General features: G+C 48.9%; 2 non-coding genes and 1 pseudogene across 2 annotated transcripts; all 3 read right to left on the reverse strand.

Moving 5' to 3' along the window:
- Window positions 1–5,253: 5,253 nt before the first annotated feature.
- On the reverse strand, window positions 5,254–5,319 carry LOC116887776. The gene has a single exon (XR_004386273.1). It is a non-coding gene; the product is annotated as a small nucleolar RNA SNORD52 (small nucleolar RNA).
- Window positions 5,320–5,829: 510 nt separating this feature from the next.
- LOC116887778 lies at window positions 5,830–5,885 on the reverse strand. The gene has a single exon (XR_004386275.1). It is a non-coding gene; the product is annotated as a small nucleolar RNA SNORD48 (small nucleolar RNA).
- A 4,061-nt stretch (window positions 5,886–9,946) lies between these two features.
- Window positions 9,947–15,284, reverse strand: LOC116887587 (annotated as a pseudogene).
- Window positions 15,285–15,816: the final 532 nt, after the last annotated feature.

Genomic DNA, 15,816 nt, shown 5'->3' on the forward strand with positions numbered 1-15,816 from the left:
GGTTGTGAGCCACCATGTGGTTGCTGGAATTGAACCAGGACCTCTGAAGAGCAGTCAGTTTCAACCGCTGAGCTATCTCTCCAGCCCATGAGTACTCATGAGTCACATAGTCTTTTACATATTAGGGAAGTTCAATCCATTTAAAGTATCCAATATCTTTTAAAATTCTCTTAACTGTGGACTCTAACGCAAAATACTTTTCTTTCAAGAGGGAAAATGTCAGGGGCACAATCACAATCAAAAGCAAAATCAAACTAACTGTCCAATGTCTGGGATCCACTCATGATCTTCTAGGTCCTCCTCCAAGGGCTTGGAGTCACCCTCCAGCTCTGCCCTTGTAGCACACACCTTGTCTTCTAGGCTCCAGATGCCTGATCCCCACTGCTGCTGCTGCTCTTGGTGGTCAACTGTGTACTGGCATCAACTGTACCTGAAGCTGCACCCTTTCACCAATGGCCTCCCATGGCCTCTCACAGGGCCCAGTCTCAGCTGCTGTTTATGACCCTTCATGCCTTCAAAAACCAATACCACCTGCAATGACTTAGACATTATCAAGGCTAGCCATGGCACAAGGTACAACCTTTTGGTCTTCTGAACACAGCCTCCTTTGGGATCTCAGAAAACACCCTCCCAGAAGATTTCAATTTCAATGATGTTGGTCTCTCTTTTTTTTTTTCCTTTTTTTCTTTTTTTTTTTTTCGGAGCTGGGGACCGAACTCAGGGCCTTGCGCATTACAGCAAAGCCCACCACTGAGCTAACCCCTCAACCCGATGCTGGTCTCTTTCTAACCACCACTAACCCTTAGCTCCGCCGACCAGCATCAATAGTCCCAGTAATGCAAAGGTTTCGCTTTAGTAGTTCTGGTATCTTCCTTAATCACATCTGATTCTTCAGCCCCAGCCAACCAAAAAACCACAGAATCTTCACAATCAAAATAGCAACAGCCCTGATAAGACTTTTAACCTTCCTCTGAAATTTCCCACAAGCCAGGCCCATCTTCTGGGTAGGTAACTGTTTCTCAACATTATCTTCCAAGCTCCTACAGAACATCCCACAGAGCTCTTAACATCCCAATGGCTCTTTAGTTCCAAAGTCCTTCCACAGTCCTCCCAAAAACATGGTCAGGTGGTCACAGGAACCCCAACCATCCTGGTACCAATTTGTCTTAGTTAGGGTTTCTGTTCCTGCACCAACACTCAGGACCAGAAGTGTTGGGGAGGAAAGGGTTTATTCTCAGCTCACACTTCCACATGGCTGTTCATCACCAAAGGAAGTCAGGGACTGAACTCACATAGGGGCAGGAAGCAGAGCTGATACAGAGGCCATGGAGGACATTTTTTACTGGCTTGCTTCCCCTGGCTTTTCTAGCTTGCTTTTTTTTATTATTAAAAGTTATTTATTTATTGTGTACACTGTAGCTGCCTTCAGCCACACCAGAAGAGGGCATTGATCCCATTACAGATGGTTGTGAGCCACCATGTGGTTGCTGGGATTCCTGAACTCAGGACCTTCTGAAGAACAGTCAGTTTTAACCACTGAGCCATCTCTCCAGCCTCAGCTTGCTTTCTTAAAGAACCCAGGACACAAGTCCAGGGACGGCACCACCCACAAATGGGTTGGGCCTCCCTCCTTGATCACTGATTGAGAAATGTCTACAGCTGGAGCCATGGAGACATTTCCACAACTGAGGCCCCTTTCTCTGTGATAACTCCAGCTTGTGTCAAGTTGACACACAAAACCAGCCAGTACATTGGTCAAAGTTAACTTTAAGTATTCTGTCTGCCTTTAGAAACTTTTTTCTGGGGTTGGGGATTTAGCTCAGTGGTAGAGCGCTTGCCTAGGAAGCACAAGGCCCTGGGTTCGGTCCCCAGCTCCGGGAAAAAAAAGAACCAAAAGAGAAAAAAAAAAGAAACTTTTTTTTCACTGTTTAAAGTTTGTTTTAAAGGGGTGTGTTAACACCACCTGGCACCTCCAGAATCTTAATCAGCCCTCATCCCCAGGATATGGCATCCCAGTCAAATATTGTGGGTGGATTAGGCATACGCACCCATCAGAGTAAGAAGTTCAAAAAGTTTGGCAGGGTGCCGCTTGAAAAACCTTCAGGGGCAGAGACCCCTGGGGAGCTCAAGACCAGTCTTGTTAAACAGTTCTTTCGGGCCAGCCAGTCTAATCCGGCCAGTGAGATCCTGTTCCAAATAGATAAACTGAACAAAGCGTGCAGGCACGCATGCATGCACTGGCTGGACTTCCAAGTTTAATCTGCAACTGTTCAGGAAGCCAGTTCCAGGGGACTGACGCCTCTTCTGGCCTCTGTGGGGTTTTGCATCGCCCATTTTTTTTTCCTGGTGTGTGAGGTGAGAAGGTGTGGACCAAAGATGGACCTCATCAGGTTTGGTGCCAGTGTGACTGGCAGAGACTGTATGTACCCCAACCCTTGTTTACTTTCCTAATGTTTACGTGGGGCTATTCCTTCCTGTTCTCCCATTTGTTAGAAATGGAAAGCATCAAAGAAGCCAATCCAGTGATTAGGAGAATGGGGGGGAAAACAGCTTTCCCTTAGAGGGACTTGGTGCTAGCAATGTCCCCGGGCGTAAGAAATAGATCCCTGGGGTTGGGGATTAGCTCAGTGGTAGAGCGCTTGCTCAGGAAGCTTAAGCAAGGCCCTGGGTCTGGTCCCCAGCTCCGGGGGGGGGAGACAGAACTACATTTGTTAAAAGGCTGGGATTCAGTGGTAGAGCGCTGCCTGCAAGCGCAAGGCCCTGGGTTCTGGCCCCCAGCCTCCAAAAAAAAGAAAAGAAAAAAAAAAAAAAAAGAAAGAAAGAAAGAAAGAAGATCTCCTTGGGGTTGGGGGATTTAGTCATGGTAGAGCGCTTGCCTAGCAGCCCAACGCCTGGCTTTCGTCCCAGATCTGAAAAAAGAAAAAAAAAAAAAAAGAAATAGGTCTCCTCTGTTGGTAATCACCTGTGGCTAAGTAATCTGGCTTAAAACTTACAACTTATTTATTTTATGCATATGAGCATTTCGTCTGCATGTGCACGTGTGTCCAGGCAAACATGGCGATAAAACACCCATACACATAAAACTGAAACTTGGTGTCCCCAGCAACCACGAACTGCCAGTTCTTCAGGGAAATAGGGCCTCCTAAGCCCTCTCACCCCAGGCCAATTCTTGTGCTGCCAACGACAGCCTCTGTGAATTCAGGACAGCAGCTCTGTCTTGTCCAGAAAAAAATTTAAATGTAATTTTTTTTTCAGATAGACTATCTTGGTCCTATGTTGGTCTCCAACTGAGGATAACCTCCTGATCCTCCTGCTCTACTTCCCAAATGCCAACTATAGCATGCATCACCACGCCTGCCACCCTGGTGTTGGGCAACGAGCCAGACACAAAGACATTTCTGAGACAAGAGTTCACAATTTAGGCTGTCTCAAACTCACTCCTGCAGGAGGCTGGAATGACAAGTGTACATAGCTGCACTGCCACTGGCTTCAGCTCCCGGGAAACACCTCCTCTGTGTGGTGCTTATAGGCCAGGGACCCATAGCCTGGTAACCTTCCTCATGTCTACTTAGCCTTTTTTTTTTTTAAAGGTTTACCTTTATTTATGTGAGTACACTATAGCTGCTTTTCTAGACACAACCAGAAGGCCAGCACACTGCTCAAAGCACCTTTAGTATTCTGTCTGCCTTTAGGAACTTTTTTTCTACTGTTTTAAAGTTTGTTTGTTCAGGGTTGGACTCTGTAAGAGCATACCTCAATGGTTTCACCATGTGGTTGTTGGATCTAAAGGACCTCTGGAAGTGCTGGAGTTAACTCTTAACCCTGAGACATCTTCCAGATGCATCTTTACTGCGGGGTCTCCAAACTAAGCTGGTTTAACCTTCAGGGGAACGGACCTGCCTCACCTCCCAGGTGCAGAAATTTAGGCATGGCCACCACAGGGGCCTACTGCGCACCATCTAAAACAGGAACAAAAAAAGCTTCTTTTGTAGAGAGATCCAGACTTTCAAATCTTGGGCTAAAATAAGTCGGCTATGTTCCAATTTTATTAAACCAACCTGTTTAATTCAGCTTTATAGCTTCCAAAATCTACTTTCTCATTGGTTTTTCCCTCAAAGCTCATAACTCGGAAGCCCTGGATGCAGAAACTAACCTTGAAGTGATAGCTCAATCCAGCTCCCCCAGAGGTCTTAGGTTGCAGCATTTGATGTAACAATGAGTTAGATTGGGGAATAGCACTTCTGTGGCAGTTAAAATCAATCTTCCCAGAAATTTTCCATATTCTGCAAAGATTGACACCAACAGTGGGAATTAAGGGGTTTCCAAAGGAGGGTTTTATTAGAAGCAGGACTTGATGCTGTCCTTTATTCCAAGTCATTGTAAGAGAAAGATACATTCAGCAGGAAGATCTGAGGGATCCAGACTGCAATCAGAGGCTAAAACTGAAGTAGCCTGGAAGCACAGGCCCTGCGTTAGCCTCCATATTTCCAAAAAAAGAAACACCCCCCAAAAAAAAAAGATACACTTTATAAGTTCTTGCAGAGGTTTTATTACCCAATATTCATGTACGCAGGCAGTGGGGGCCTAGGTTCAGTCTGTGCTGCAAAATCTTATTCCATAAATCTTTTGATATCCCCCCAAAGGGACTAAATGCACCCAAGTGCTTTTAAAGGTTTTATTAGAAGCAGGAAAAACCATGCACTCCATTCCAAGCCAGTAAAAGCAGTCCAACTGTCAGTTTGCAGCAGTAAAAAGGCCTGAAAATTCAAAGAAAATGGCTTTCAGGACCACACAAAGCTGGGCTGCAGTGTGCTTCAAATCCAGGAAGCATTTTAACAAGGTCAGCAGTCAGTATTACAACAGCATCACCTGCAAGTGATGACTTCATTGTGCTCTGTTAATTTTACAGGCCCTAAATTGGCATCCTATAAAGCCTTCAACAACCCCCTCCTCCCCAGGCTCTAGTCACGCTTTATTACAGTGAATTAACCACAGCACAGCACTCACCTTCCCAGCACAGAGGACAAAGGGCTGGTTAGACAATGAGATGATCATGACATTCCAGTCACTTGTAGGAACTCCACCTTAGTCTGGGCCCACATCTAGGTGAGGGGATGGGGCCCCTGGGCGGCCTTCAGACATCGCCCTGGAAGAGTTAAGACAATCGATGAGAAGCAGGAACAGGGCGTGTACCTCAATAGAGCCAGTGCTGGAACATCAAGGAAGAGGAGTAAGAATTCAGGTTCCCCAAATGAGTCAGGTTTATAGTTGACATCAAGGGCAGAGTCAGAGACTCTAGTCTGTGAAATCATCATTCTCAATTGTGGGAGACCCGAACCAAGGGCAGCATCCAGAGACATGCAACAGGGGTGGTAGCCCAAATTGTACTGTTAGGTTTAGACTGTTGCAGAGCTGCAAAATCCAAAAACCGCCTGAGACTGAAGAAACTCTAAAATCATAGAAAAGGACATAAAACCTGCCAAGACCAGGGACTAAAGTTTTGGTCTCATGGACTGAGTGAGCCCGTCTGAATACACTCCTAAACATGGTCTAGAGCAGTGGTCAATCTAGGTCACCAAGGCCTGCCCTATTTAAGGACAAAAACACAGGGCGGGGTGGGGGCTCCAGACAGATAGACAGGGCAACCAGGCTACATGAGAACGCAATCCCCACAAATAAGTCAAGTAAGGGACCAGAAATGAAAAGAAAGGACCTAAAACAAAATAACTCCTTCGAGCATATATAGCCAGCGAGTGTCCGCAAAGCCCTAATGGAAAGACACAGAAGCCCATCATTAAACGAAAAGTTTGCAGATTTTGACGCGGGGACGGTCAGCGCGCTGCGGTGAAGAAGACACTCAGAATCACCAGAGCCATCATTTGTCCTTTTTTCCCCGGTGCCAGCCTCCTCCTCACCGCTCCACCACTCGTGCCATCCGCTTACCATTCATTGTGCTCCTGGGTCCGGCAGGCGAAGGCCTGAAGAGACACTGAGTGAGCCCAGATCCGAGGCTGGGTCCAGCAGCCCCATACATGAGGGGTGGCGTCACGGGCATCAGAAACCTAGTCTGTAAATGTGGGTCATCCTACCTGGCCCCACACTGCAGAGATAACCCCCCTGCAGGACCCCAGGATACCTGTTGTACCAGGCCGACCTGTCCCTGCCTTCCGGAGTCCACAGACGCCGGAGATCAGGGGTTGGGGGGCAGTGGAGGAGAGAGAACACCAGGGAGCCAGGTCCTGCTGGTTGGCGAAGGTCAGGAGCCTGAGACCACTGAGGAGCACAGATCCTGAGAGATTCTGGCCACACCCCACCCGGGCTGGGCCAGCCAGGGGCGGCGTCACGTGGCCATCAGAAACCTAGTCTGTAAATGTGAGTCATCCTACCTGGCCCCACACCCTGCAGAGACACCCCCACCCCAGACAGGGCACCAGGATACCCAAGCTGCACTAGGGGGCGACTTGGCGTCTTGTCCTATGGAGTCCATAGGCTCTGCAGAGATCGTTGGGGACCAGCGGAGGGAGAAAAGAAGGAAGCCATAAGAGCAGGCGCACAAAGAGACCAGCAACCGCCTGCCTGTCCTTCCGTCCCGCGGGGGTCCTGACGACATAGTCGTCTTCTCCTATGCCTGATTTGCTCGCGCTGTCGAATGCGAAGGAACAAAGAGGAACGTGTTTCACGGTCCTGGGTGGAGAATCGTGTATGTGACGACACCTGATAAACGACCAAACCAAAGTAAAGGAAAAAAAATAAACAAACGAAACAGGCAGCCTAAAACACAAGGTTGGGTAAAGACCCTGAGATCCCTGTAGGTAGATTCGCCTTTGGTCTCCCTACAGGCTTCAGGCTTTAGGGATTCTGTACTCTTGCTTGGATCCAGTCTACCTGAGAGACCATATTGCCTCCACAGCCAGAAAAATCTCAGTTTGCACTTTAGCTGCTCTGGTTTATATATATATATATGCGTATATAAATATATATATATTTTGCAGCAGAGCAATTCTGTAGTGCACACCCGCATGCCAGAAGAGGGCACTGATTCCGTTATACATGGTCATGGACATTTGGTTGCTGGGAATTGAACTTAGGACCCAGGAAAAGCAGCCAGTGCGCTCTTAACTAATGAGCCATCTCACCAGCCCCTACATTTTTATTTAAAGGGAAATAAAGACACACACACACACACACACACACACACACACACACACCTGGCTCATATATAGTCTAAGGTGGGTTTTCAATCATGCCTAGAATTACAGGCAGGACACATTACTGTGCTGGGACACTTGTCATAAAAAAAAAAAAAGATTGGGGTAGGGGGGTAGGGTTGAAGACAGGGTTTCTTCAGTAACCATGCTTATCCTAGAATTGCTCTAGACTAGGGCTAGCCTCGAACACAGACATTTACTTGGCTCTGTCTCCTGAGTGTTGATTGGGGGCATACACCACCACTGGCCAACTTTTTAAGAAAATTATTTTTTAAAGATTTATTTATTATATACAGTGTAGCTGTTTTCAGATACCAAAGAAAGTTAAATAGAACTCATTACAGATGGTTGAAACCACCATGGGTTGTTGAGAATTGAACTCAGGACCTCTAGGAAGAGCAGCCAGTGCTCTTAACCACTGAGCCATCTCTCCAGCCTGAGAGAAATACTTTTTAAATTGGACCTTTATTTGTGTCTATGTGTTACATCGTTGTAAGTGCCCATGGCGGGTGCTAGGAACTGGAACCCGGTCCTCAGAAAGACGGTAGTGCTCCTGGACCATTGTTGTTCCAGCACTTTGTCATTTTTTGAGACATAAATTTGGTACTACAACAACAGTCAACGCCATTAATTCTTTTTCCTAAATGCTGGAATTGTGTGTGGAGCCAATATAGGCTGCTCTCTTCATGTCAAAATACATTTTGTCTGGGGAAGCACTGGATGCTCCCCACTTAATCCCAGCACCAAGGTCAGGGCAGGTAGATCTCTGTGAGTTGGATGTCAGCCAGGGCTGCAGAGAGACATTTTGGCCCAGAAACATAACAACGATTTTAAAACCTAAGGATCCTACAGTAATTATGTAGGCAGTTTTCAGTCCTAGAGGCCCAGGTTCCATCTGAAGACTTACAGGAAGACTCTTCAGTTCCAAACTGTGTGCAGGTGCAGGTCAGAAACGACTTCTAATAGTCTTAAATGGCTGGACGAATTAACCACTTCCTTTCTAACAAGGAATTGGTGAGCATAATTATTCTCAATTAAACTATTGCTGAAGACTCTTTACCCTAGGAAGTCCTTAACGTGTCTGTTTGACATGCTAGAATTACATGTGGTTTACACCCATCCAACTGATTGGTTGCGTTCTCCATGGAGCCGGGACTGAATTCGCGGGCCTCATGCACACGTAGAAACCGATCTCTGTTGACCCACACCCCCCAGCTCTCAAAGGATGGCATTACTCTCACTAGAATGAAATACCAAGGGTCCAGCGTTTGAGGGAAAGCAAATTTTCCCTACATTCTGCTCTGCCTTTGGAGCCATGGAGGTAAATGGTCTGTTTCCATCACCAGGCCTACTGCCTGGCAAGAGGGAGGGGATTGGGGATAAAGAGGGGTGAGGCAGGTGCCCATAATCCATTGAGAGGGCAGATACAGGAGCCAGTGGGGCAGCCTGGTCAAATAATGACTTCCAACCTCAGTTAGGGGCTACACGGGAAGGATGTCTCTGTCTCTGTCTCACACACGAACACAGAACCATCCCTGCCCCAAAAGGAAAGAAAAAGATAGCAAGACATGGTGCCTTCAGCTGGTGGGTTCAGGAGTGTGGTCTGGAACTGGTAAATTGAAAGCTCGGCAGAGCTAAAGAGAAAGTGTAAGTACAGCCAGGGCAACCTGGTAAGAAATCTCTAAAAGTAATAAAGGGCTGGAGAGAGGGCTCAGAAGTTAAGAGCACTGACTGCTCTTGCGGAGGTCCTGAGTTCAAATCCCAGCGACCACATGGTGGCTCACAGCCATCTGCAATGGGATCTGATGCCCTCTTCTGGTGTGTCTGAAGACAGCTAGCTACATTGTACTTACAGATAATAAGTAAATAAATCTTAAAAAAAAAAAAAGTAGTAAGGAAGCCAGGTTTGGGAAAGGCATGTGGATCCTGAAAATTGAGAGCCAGCCAGGGCTACACAGAGAGACCCTATTCTTAAAAAAAACAAAACAAGACAAAACAAAACCCAACCTCACAAACCAACAACCCCTGTAATTTCAATGTCCTAGGCTACCACTTTGTGGAAAGGTCGTCTGACTCAACAGGGTCTCGGACCCATAAGTTGGGAAACAGTATCTGGTCAGAAATTGGAGGGCAAGAGAGAACTGAGTGAACTAGGCCCCAGAGTCCCTCTTCCACTGGGGATTTACCCTAGAGCAACTACACAACCCTACTGTCCTCCAGCCTGAAAAAAATGAGAACACCAAAAAAAAAGAGTCCCCCCTCCATTTTCTGACCCCCAACTACAGCAAAACCCTACTGTTCCCCCAACGAAAGCCCTACCTCAAACTGAATTACCTGCATTTTCATCGCATAAGCTGAAAAACCCACATTTTTTTTTTTTGGAACCGGAGCAGAACCCAGGCCTTGCCCCAGGGCGCCTACCAACGAGCTAAATGTGAACCCCAAAACATACTTGTAAACCAATTTACCCAAATTTTTTGACAGATCGAACTCAGGGCCACATGAACCCAGAATCCATTACCACTCCCAACATACCCAGCAACAAACATATTTGTAAACATTTTATTTTGAATGTTGAAGTATAAAAAGATACTTTTTTTTTTTGTTTAGGATGTAAGGAAAAACTGTACACAGGGTGGCAGTGCTGAGGTGATCGTAGTGAAGGAAACACCATTTTACGCAGCTACTAGTTTAAAACGCAAAGAACATGCAACCTAATTTGAATATAAAAACCACGAGCATACAAAATGTAACAAACTCAAATCAATTACCGTACAAAAGGCTGTAACTTTAAACTGAACTCCGGAGAGAAGGAATAACTTGATAAGAATCATGCACCAGCAGCCATCAAGAGTCTGTCTCTAGCCAACACCCTGAGAGCCAGAAAAGCCTCTAATCCACCTCCTCGATGGTGGGCCCCGACCCAGGGCCTCCCTTGGACGCCTGGGCCCCGAAGCCCCCAGCCCCGGGAGCACCCGCACCCTGGTACAGCCTGCTGATGATCGGGTTGCACACCTGCTCCAGCTCCTCCCGCTTGCACGAACCTCTTTTCTCCGCCAGCGTGTTGGAGTCCAGCCACGATGACCCTCCCGGCACTTGTCCAGCACCTTCTTTCTTGTCAGCCGCTGATCTTGCCTTTGAGGACCCCTCGTCCTCCACGGCGCCTTCATGTTGAAGGCATAGAAACTCCGAGCGCATTTGGCAGCCACCTCCTCGCGCTGCACCTCGTCCTCCGCTCTTGTAGTTTCGGCCTCCTGCACCATGCGCTGATCTCCTCCTTGCTCAGGCGGCCCTTGTCGTTGGTGATGGTGATCTGTTGGCTCCTGCCGGTGCTCTTTGTCGGTGGCCGTGACGTTCAGGATGCCGTTATGCCGATGTCGCTCACGGATCTGGGCACGCCCCTGGGAGCCGGCGGGATGCCGTTTCAGCTCGAAGCCCCAGCAGGTTGTTGTCGCGCGTCATGGTTTCCCTCGCCCCGTACACGCGGGATCAGCACCCCGGGTTGCCGCCCGAGTAGGTGGTGGCTAACGCGTCCGCGCTTGGTGGGGGGATGGTGAGCTGCGCTGATGAGCGCGGTCATCACGCCGCCCGCCGTCTCCAGACCCAGCGACAGCGGCGCACGTCCAGCAGCAGCAGGTCCTGCACGTCTCCTCCGACTTGTCCCCATCAGATGGCGGCCTGCACCGCCGCCCTGTAGGCCACCGTTTCGTCCGGGTTGATGTTTGTTCAGGTCGCGCCCTGCTGAAGAAGTCCCGGCAGTGCGCCTTTGGGATGCGCGTCGAGCCGCCCACCAGCACCAGGTCGGATCTGCGCCTGTCCAGCTGGCGTCGCGCAGGGCCTTCTCCACGGGCCCAGCGTGCTGGGAACAGGTCCGGAGCACAGCTCCCCTGAACCGCGCCCGCGTGATGGACGGGAAGTCGATGCCCTCGAACAGAGAGTCGATCTCCAGGCTGGCCTGGTGCTGGACGACAGCGTCCTTTGGTCTTCCGGTGACGCCAGGCGCAGACGCCGCACTGCGCGCTTGTTCTGGTTGATGTCCTTCTTGAAGCCTCTTGAACTCCTCCACGAAGTGGCTCACCAGCCGGTTGTCGGGTCCTCCTCGCCCAGGTGCGTGTCGCCCGCCGTGGGCCTTCACCTCGAAGATGCCGTCGTCGACGTCAGGATGGGACACGTTGAACGTGCGCCCCCAGGTCGAAGATGAGCACGTTGCGCTCGCCTGCCGTCCGGTCCAGCCTGTCCAGGCGATGGCGGCCGCCGGGCTCGCTGATGATCCGCAGCACGTTCAGACCCGCGATCACGCCCGCGTCCTGGTGGCTCGCCGCCAGGAGTCGTTGAAGTGAGGGCTGGCACGGTGATCACCGCGTTGGTCACCGGTGGCTCCAGGTACGCCTTCGGCGATCTCCTTCATCTTGGCCGCCAGCACCATGGACGAGATCTCCTCCGGGTAGAACGACCGGTTCGCCCTTTTTGTAGTTCACCTGGCTTGTCGCCGTCGTTTGGAAGGGCCAGTGCTTGTCGTCCGACTGCACCACTGGCCGCCGAACTTGGTGGCCGAAGGGCGTCGAACACGGTGTTTGGCGGGTTCAGCGACTGCACCACTGTCGCGTCGGTGAAACTTGCGGCTGATCAGCGATGATTCGCGTCTGGACACGCCACGCACGAGTAGGTGTTTCCAGGTCGATGCCGATCGGCTTAATATATCGCCGCGCTGCTTCTGGAAGGTTGCGCTATATGGGGATGTTGAGCCCGGGCTGGGGGGATGCTCCCATGGTGGAGATGCCTGGGAGATGCCATGAGGTTCTGGAAGGGTTTTTTCCCCTGCTTCTTTCCGGAGGGAATCCAGAACTGGTTTGTCTAGAGGAGGAATCTAGGGGCTGCTGCCTTTTGATGAGATTGCTTCCACCCTCCCATGGGCCAATGAGAGCCGGAGGGGTGGGCCAGGGAATCTTCCAGCAGTTTCGGGTCTGTTGGAGTCCGCCTCCCATGAGTAATCCATGTTGAGGGTACTCCGCCCTTGCCAGAATGGCGGACTGGGCTTCATGATAGATTGGTCCGGGGGTGGTAGGTATGCTTGTTCCGGTTGAGAAGGGTCATGGCGACGCAAGGTTTGGGTCTGGAGAAGTTGATGGTCACCAGTGCCAGCGGGAGAGATTTGGGGTTTAGGAGGTGTACAAATCCTTCCTACAGGATGGCGGACGCAGAAAGTTTCTCAAACAGGCGGGATAACGCTTGGCTGTTAGAAGCTCGTGGATTGGGTCCTGCCTGGAGGACAGCGGTTGGGGGAGGCGCCTGTGGAATGCCTGCCTGTTCGTATGTTCGCCCCCCACCCCTTCCATTTTAGGGTTTAAATAGGGAAAAGAGAAGAGATCTTGCAGTATAGTTTATTCAAGCTTTTGTTGTCTTTATGTCACTTTTAATGTACAAGTACATCGCCTGTGGAGTTTTCACGGTTTTCAAAAGAATATCAGCGTGTAAACACTGGTTCTCAGTTAGGAGGACCTGTGGACCCAAAAAGGAAAGTGTCCCAGGACGGGGAGAGCGGTTTAATCGATCGTGCCAGGCTGCAAGCTGCTCCTTTGCCTCAGGCTGCAGCCTGGCATTAGAAAGGAGAAAATAAATAAATAAAAACTTTCGGTAGAGGGTGAGGCAGAGGGACCTGGGCGAGCCACACGGCCTAGGTTGGTGAGGGAGACCCTGTCCCAAAAGATTAATAGAAGAAGAATGCTGAGGACGGCTGTTGACTTCCCTTCACACAGCTTGCCTTTGCCAGGCTCTCACTTGTTCTGTGCTGTAGTAAACCCCAGGGTTACCTTAAGAGTTTGGTTGATTCTTCTGTGTCTGGGTTGCCCCTGTCAGTTCACCTTTCCTAGGTGGAGAGATGGTGTGTCCTGTCCTCTGATAGCATCTGGCCCAGCAGTGCCAGAAGGACTTTGGGTGAGACCCCAGAGGTGTCGGGACCCACCTACTAGTTTATGGTTAGTTTTTTGTCCTAGACATCACCTTCCGTCCCTTGTCTGTCCCCACCTCCCTCCTCATTATAAATATGTTGGGCTAGATTTATTTCAGTGGTAGAGCGCTTACCTAGGAAGCGCAACCGGGTGTCGGGTCCCCCAAAAAAGCTCCGAAAAAAAAAACCAAAAATAAATAAATAAATAAATAAATATTTTTAGCTGTCAGTGATGTCCCTTTCTTCTTCTCCTGCCCCTCCTCTCCCTCCTGTGTACGAACTCAAAGACCCCTAGTTAGGATGTCTTGAAACAGTATGAGGTTACTGGTATGGTGGCTTACACCCTGTAATCCCCATGCTTTGAGGGGCAGGCAGGAGGATGAAGAGTTTGAGGCCAGTCTGATCTACATTAGAGCCTGTCTTTAAAAAAAGAATGAGACTCATTGAGTCTTTAGTTCTGAGGTAACAGTCCACTTGGAATTATTATTTTTTTTTTAAGATTTATTTATCACTTCATTCAGAGACACACCAGAAGAGGGCATCAGATCCTGTTACAGATGGTTGTGAGCCACCATGTGGTTGCTGGGAATTGAACCTCAGGACCTCTGAAGAGCAGCAGTGCTCTTAACCACTGAGCCACCCCCAGCCCCAGGAATTACTATTAATTGTCACACACACACACACACACACACACACACACAGACACACACTTTCCCCTCTCACACACACACACATGCACACATCTTTTTGTTTTCCTTTTTTCTTTTTTCCAACTTTTTTATTTATTTTTTCTTTTTTCAAAATAGGGTCTCATGTAGCCCAGGCTATTTTAAACCTTGCTCCTCCAGCCTCACACCCAAAGTGTTGAATTCCAGACTCCCACAAGCACTATAAGCCACCCCTCACAGGTCCCTGAGTGTAAATTGAGGAAGCATTTTTCTGGAGGGGACCCCTGCTTATAAACACCACCTGTGTGTGTGTGTGTGTGTGTGTGTGTGTGTGTGTCTGTGACAGTGTATGTGTGTGTGACAGTGTGTGTGGCCTGTGTGTGTCAGAGTGTGTATGTGTGGCCTGTGTGTGTGTGAGACAGTATGTGTGTGGTCTGTGTGTGACAGCTAGAGTGTGTGTGTGTGTGTCTGTGTGTGTGTGTCTGTGTGTGTGTATGTGTCTGTGTGTGTGTCTGTGTCTGTGTGTGTGTGTGTGTCTGTGTGTATGTGTGTGTCTGTGTGTGTGTGTCTGTGTGTGTGTGTGTGTGTGTGTGTGTGTGTGTATGTGTTGGAGTTGTTTTGTATGTGTGTGTGTGTGTGTGTGTGTGTGTGTGTGTGTGTGTGTGTGTGTGTGTGTGTGAGTGTGTGTGTGTGAGTGTGTGTGTGTGTGTGTGACAGTGTGTCTGTGTCTGTGTGTCTGTGTCTGCATGTGTGTGTGACAGTGTGTGTGTGTCTGTATCTGTGTGTGTGTGTGTGTGACAGACTCTCTGTGTGTGTGTCTGTGTGTGTGTTATGTGTGTGTGTATAGAGTGTGTGTGTGTGTCTGTGTGTGTGACAGAGTGTGTATGTGTCTGCTTTGTTCAGTGTGTGTGTGTGATGCTGCCAAGGCATAGCCTCAAGTCCATAAGTCTTAAAAATATCTTTTCTGGGAATCCATATTGCATTGTTTGTGCTGTAGTTTGGTTGATCTCAGCCAGTGTTTGAAGATGCTGCTTCAGATGCTCTGTGTGTGTGGGCAGATCTGGCCTGCAGCAGTTTGTTCCATAGTTAGACCTAATGAATTCAGTTCTAATGAATCACCATCCTGATCTAGTCAAACTGGTTAAACCCTCAAGAATTTTTCCATGACTCTCTGCACCTCTGGCTGGGGATTCTCCAAGAGTCCATGTTAGAAGTACCCAGAGACCAGCAAACGCTATCTCTTTAGAGGCCTGCTCACCCCCACCCTTGGCCACTAAATAGTCTTGGGGTTCACTTGCCCTGTGAACCAGAACAAAGAGAAGAGTGAGTCAGGGTCTCATTCGCAGCAAAGGAGTTCTGGGACTCTGTGCCTAGAAGCTGACTTGAGCTAATGAAGATCCTCTTGTTCGGGCCACACGAGTGCCAGGATTAACAGAAAGCCACTGTACCTTGTATGTCCATTTTCCACAAGAAAGTATTTGAAATTCTTGTCTGTCCCCTTAGGCCTGGATACTTTGAGGCAAAAGCACAGTGGTAGGTTTAATTGTGGGGCTGAGGGTCTGAAAAAACCAAGCCACTGGGGTTGCTCATTGGTAGAAACATGCGTAGCATCCACGATGCCCTGGATTTAATTCCCCACCGCTCCCCATCCCCAACATAAACACACACACACACACACACACACACACACACACACAGACACACACACAAACACACAGAGACACATACACACATACACACACACACACACACACACACACACACAGAGACACACACACACACACACACATACAAACACACACACACACACACACACACACACACACACACACACACACACACACACACACAAACATACACACACACACATACACACACATATACACATACACACACACACACACACACACACCACATACTCATACCCCATACATACACATATATATACATACACACCAAACACACAAGCAACATGTAACTGAACGAAGTACAC

This window comes from Rattus rattus, chromosome 18, assembly GCF_011064425.1.
Source record: "Rattus rattus isolate New Zealand chromosome 18, Rrattus_CSIRO_v1, whole genome shotgun sequence".
NCBI lineage: Eukaryota > Metazoa > Chordata > Mammalia > Rodentia > Muridae > Rattus > Rattus rattus.